Below are 6,000 nucleotides of genomic sequence, written 5' to 3' on the forward strand. Positions count from 1 at the left end.
ACACTCTCTCTCTCCTTCACCAACCCTCCCCTTTCTTCACCCACATCCACCCCCACAGTCCTTGGGACAGAGCCAACCACAACGATCAGGCTAGAAACCAGAGGACCTTGAATTCTAGTCCCGACTTAGGCTCAAAGCCAACTGGGTGATTTGGGGCCAGTCACACTCTCTCAGCCCTAGGAAGGAAGCAATGGCAAGCCACTTCTGAAAAACTTTGCCCACACTGTCGCTTGCATCCTGGACATAAACTGTTTCAACTCCTACCCTCAAAACGACATTATAGAGCACTGCACACCAAGACAACTAGACACAAGAACAGTTCTTTACTGAACGCCATCACTCTGCTAAATAAATAATTCCCTCAACACTGTCAAACTATTCATTAAGCCTGCATTACTATTCCTATTAGTCTTCTCGTCATTCCTCTCACCCATCTCCTCCCACTTATGACGGCATGACTGTTGCTTGTATCCTTACGATTTATATTAATATTAATATTATATTAATATTGATATATTGATATTAATATTGATATTGATATTAATATTTCTATCCTATGACAATCATTAAGTAGAATACCTCATGATTCTTGACAAATGTATCTTTTCTTTTAGGTACACTGAGAGCATATGCACCAAAGACAAATTCCGGGTGTGTCCAATCACACTTGGCCAATAAAGAATTCTATTCTATCTATCTTGTTCTTACACTGCTATGTTCAACATCTTCTTGGCTTTTGTGTCTCCTGCTGTTTCTGTAGTCCTAGGAGAATGACTAGACCTATTACCCGAGACACGCTTAATTGGAGCTAAATGAATGACAGTCACCAGTTCTAGAAGTATGTTAGGTTAATAATTTACTTTTGATAATTGCCATACATTATGAGGGGGTAAGGGCTGCTCCCAAAAATTAGGGTTAATTCTTGTGGGTGAACCTTCCACCAGGCCATCTGTTTTGATTATGAACATACATTGTTCATCTTTGTCTCCATAATGGATGGAGGGGGGGGGGGAATGTTGAGTATCTTGAGCCATGGTGGCAGAGTGTTTAGAGTGCAGTGCTGCAGGCTACCTCTGCTGCCTGCTGGCTGCCTGCAGTTTGGCAGTTCAAGTCTCACCAGACTCAAGATTGACTCAGCCGTCCATCCTTCTGGGATGGTAAAATGAGGGCTGAGATTGTTAGAGGCAATAGGCTGACCAGGGGTAGGGGTGGGCAGCAGGCAGGACGGGGTGGAATGCAGTTCCACCGGCGGAAATGAAGCTGCATGTGCAGCTCCAGCTGACTGGTGGCAGTTACTTCCTGGACTACTGGTCTCAGTTCAGCTCTCCTTTTTCCTCCTCCTGCTGCTGCTGCGTCTGTGCTCCTCACTTTTTTCCTCTTTCCTTCTTCCCTCCAGCCTCATGCAGCCTTATGCAGCCACCTCCTGAGGCCAGGAAGGAGGAAAGAGGAAAAAAGTGAGGAGCATGCAACAGCAGCAGCAGGGGAAAAAAGGAGAGCTGAGCCAAGCCGAGCTGCGCCATGCCAAAGGGGTCTGGGCTGCGGTATTTTTCCGCTTGCGAAGCCCTCACTCTGCCTGCAGCTGAAGCATTGTGCAGCAATAATAACCTTGTAACTGTCCCTCAGCTTTCTGATATTTTAAAATTCCTCCCTCCCTCCCTCCCGTCCTCCTCCTCCTCCTCCTGGGAAAGCATCAGGGAGACCAGCACCAGCAGGAGTTGCAGGGGGCCCTTTTCCTCCCTCCTCTTTTCTCAACAGCTGATCGGCACCTGCCTAGCTACCCAGTCTGAGGTGGAGGGAGCGACCCAGGAAGGAGAGCACAGGAAACATGAGGCAAATTGTCACCCCAGTTAGTGACACTGGTAAGGTTGTAAGTAGAGGATTTAATAGTTCACTTAAAAGATTATGATCGTTCAAGCCACTCCCACCTGGTCACATGGCCGGCAAGGCACATCAATGTTCCCTCTAATTTTTTTCCGGTGTGGGCGGAAAAATATAGTGTCTGAGCGGCATTCCCTTTGGGACTGGGCGGCATAGAAGTATAAATAAAAAATAAATAAATAAACAAATAAATAAATAATAAACAAATAAACAAAAAAACAAATAAATAAACAAATAAACAAATAAAAGAAAAAATTCCCTTCTTTTTTATTAAAAGAAATTAATAATAAAACAAAACCAAAATCTATTACTATTAAAACTAAAACAACCAGCAAAACCAAAAACACAACTATTAATAAATCCATGCTTTAAAATCTTCATTTCTTAAATATTTATCATAGTATTATAGTAATCTAGTACTATGAAAATCTATCTGAACACCAATGCATCAATTAATATATTCCCATAAATTATACTTTTCTATAATTTCATTCAACACTTCCAAGCTTAATTAATTTTCAGGCACTTATCATTTACTATTATTAACTTTCATCAATCTTCTACATTTCCAAGTATATTTTAAATTCATAATGCAAACTCATAAAACCATACAGTACATATCATAAATCCCTTATTTATCATATGTATCTTCCATTAATTTTACCTATGTAATTCTATATACTGTAGTTCTCTTTTTCCATCCCTGTCTCCTCCCCCCTTGTGTGTGTGTGTGTGTGTGTGCGTGCACGCGTGCGTGCGTGTGAACTCTTCAACCATTTCCAACAACAGGTGAGGGCTGGGGTTTTTTTTTCTCTGTTATTATTTGGGTGCTTTTTACCATTTGCTTTAAATCAAGAGTCATTTCTCTGTCTCTCTTTCTCTCTCTCTTTCTCTCCCCCCTTTTGTTCTCTCTCTCTTTTTCTCACTTTCTCTCTCACGCTCTTTCTATCTCCCTGTCTGTTGCTCTCTCCCTCTCTTTCTTTCTCTCTCTTGTTCTCTCTTGTTTTCTTTCTCTCTCACTCTTTCTCTCTTGTTTTCTCTCTCTCTCTCTCTATTGCTTTTTTCTCTCTCACTCTTTCTCTCTCTCTTTCTTTCTTTCTTTCTCTCTCTCTTGTTTTCTTTCTATCTCTCTTGATTTCCTTCTCCCTCTTGTTCTCTCTCTCTTGCTATCTCTCTTTCTCCCCCCTCTTTCTCTCTCTCTTTTTCTCACTTACTTTCTCTCTCCCTCTCTCTCTCTTTCTATCTTGCTCTTTCTGTTGCTCTCTCTCTCTCTGTCAGCGAGGGGGCTGTGAGAGCGCTTTCTCCGAGCACTTTGGGAATGCCTGCCCTAGCTCTACTGCAGCCCCCTTGCTGACAGCACGGGACGAAAGCACTCTCAGTGAAGGGGCTGCAAGAGGGGTGGGGGCAGGCATTCCTGAAGCGTGCGGAGAAAACCCTCTCACAGCCCCCTGGCTGGGAGCGCGGCTGAGGAGGAGGATAAGCCGCAGTCGCCACCGCCGCTGCAGCCACCGCCACGGGGAAGACGCGCCCCAAGGTGGGAGGCGGTGGAGGAGAAAGCCGGAGAGGGGGCGGATTGGGCGGGTGGGGGGCAGCAGTGAGAGACCAGGGGCGTGAGGGGGCCCGAAGCACCATGGGGAGGCAGGGGCGGCCGCGACTCCCTTTCCTTCCACCCATGTCTACTGCCGGTGCCTCCCCGCCCCTGCCCCCCCCGTGGGCTGGCAGGGGGATGGGGAGCATGCGTGGTGCCTCTACATTTTCGTTGCTCCCCGCCCCCAACTCCAATGCCTGGCTCCTTGCGCGGCCTTGGAAAAGGATGTGCAAGGGGTATTTTTGGGCACGTACACCTTACAGTGAACAGTGAGCCACATCCACAAAATAAGCCATACCCACATTGTGGCAGTTAATGGTTTGGCTGCCCATTACTGCTCTTACCTCCACCTACCGGTGCACATGTCAACATTTTTTGTGTGTGTGCTCGCTACACTCGCACACGCACATCCCCATGCACAATTTTGCTCCTGTGCATGCTCAGAGGGACGATTTCCCTTCCATGCATGCACAGAGAGCTGAAAACTGCCTGAAAATAAGAAAAACAAAGATGGCGGTGCACATGGTCTGGCAAAGACAGCACCAGAGCCGTCACGCCAAAACTGCATCATTGGCGGGCCACTACCAGAGCGGCACACTGAACCGCACCAGTAAGATATTGATATTGACTCTCCAAACCACTTAAAGAGGGCTGTAAAGCTCTATAAAGCAGTATATAAATCTAAGTGCTATTGCTATCTTGTCGATCCTATATCCCAACATTATAATTGTGGTGCATGCCGAGGCAGGTTATCACTCTAATCTGGAGCTGAAGCAAGAATATTCCTGGGGGCCATACCCAAGGAGGAGAGGACATGCCTGCAATAGCCTCAAATAGTCAGTGGGAGAAAAAAAGATACATCACATCTGTACATCACATCAAAAGAAGATACATCACACCTGTACATAACATCAAAAGAAGATACATAACATCTGTACATCACCACCAACATGTTGAATGAGGCATCATAGAATGTACAGCAAGGCTTGTACTGGGAGAAGAGTGAGATGCTATTTTAAAAGTGACCTACCGAAAGATTAATTGGGCTGTTGCTGTGAGAGCTACAGATGAGCAAAGGTGGCATTTTGAGGACATGAAACACAGCTAATGAGGCATATTTCTGCTGCAATTAGTGGAATGTGAAGGTAGGTCCTCAGAGTAGACATGTTAACATTTAATACTATGCCAGGAAAGACTGAACAGATGTTTGACATGCTCACCAACAGATACAACATAGCATCTGACAAACAGTCAAAAGGCAAGTACCGTTTGTCCTCCCGGGTGGTAAAAATAGTCCCCCCACCCCCAATATGCATGTCAATTGCATTCACTACCAGATCTATGGGGTCATAACATGGCTAGCATGGTGGCTAGTAAGAAGGGATAAATAATAATAAGTTTATCCAGATAGGTTTATCAAAGCATCCCAGCTCCATGCTGTAATTTTCCACTGTCTCTGTCTTTTCCCTTTGACTTGTCTTTGAAATGTAGTAGGCCAAAGTTGTGGTTCTCCTTTTCAACAAGGATCTTAGGAAGCTGCCAATGCTTTCCTGGGAGTTTGGTATATACCAGTGATGGCAAACCTTTTTTTCCTTGTGTGCCAAAAGCATGTGTGCATGCGCTATATGAAAATGGCCTCCCCCGCCTGCACTCAGAGGCCCTTTGGAGGCTGGAAACGGCCTGTTTCCTAACTTCTGATGGCCCCAGTAAGCCTGTTTTTCACCCTTCCCAGGCTGCAGAGGCTCCCCTAGAGCAGTGTTTCCCGACCTTGGCAACTTGAAGATATTTGGACTTCAACTCCCAGAATTCCCCAGCCAGCATTCACTGGCTGGGGAATTCTGGGAGTTGAAGTCCAAATATCTTCAAGTTGCAAAGGTTAGGAAACACAGCCCTAGAGCACGGGGAGGATGAAAATGCCCTTCCCCGACTCCTCGGAGGTCCCCAGGAAGCTGAAAATGCCCTCCCAGAGCATCCATGTGAGCCAAAAATCAGCTGAGTAATCGTTCTTCGTGCTCGTTTTGATGTATTTTTTGTTGTATTTAATGTTTTTTTGTTTGTCTGTTTTATATGTCCTTATTATTTATTTAATTAGATTTCTATGCTGCCCTTCTTGAGGCGACTCAGAGCGGCGTAATAAAGACTATATTAAAATAAAGAGTGGTTAACCTAATCTTGCATAGCTTCTTCTCTGGTAATATTATATTTTTAACCAGAGCATATAAAACATTTGCTAGACCAATTCTCAAATACAGCTCACCTATCTGGAACCCGCACTACATATTGGACATTAATACAATTGAGACTGTCCAGAGATATTTCACAAGAAGAATCCTCCATTCCCGTTTGGAACAGAATATCTTATGCCACCAGAATTGAAATTTTGGGCCTAGAAAAATTAGAACTATACTGTCTTCAATCTGACCTAAGTGTAGCAGACAAAATTATCTACTACAATGTCCTACCTGTCAATGACTACTTCAGCTTCAACCACCACAATACAAGTGCACACAATAGCTACAAACTTAACGTAAACT

This window comes from Erythrolamprus reginae, chromosome 2, assembly GCF_031021105.1.
Source record: "Erythrolamprus reginae isolate rEryReg1 chromosome 2, rEryReg1.hap1, whole genome shotgun sequence".
Lineage (NCBI taxonomy): Eukaryota > Metazoa > Chordata > Lepidosauria > Squamata > Dipsadidae > Erythrolamprus > Erythrolamprus reginae.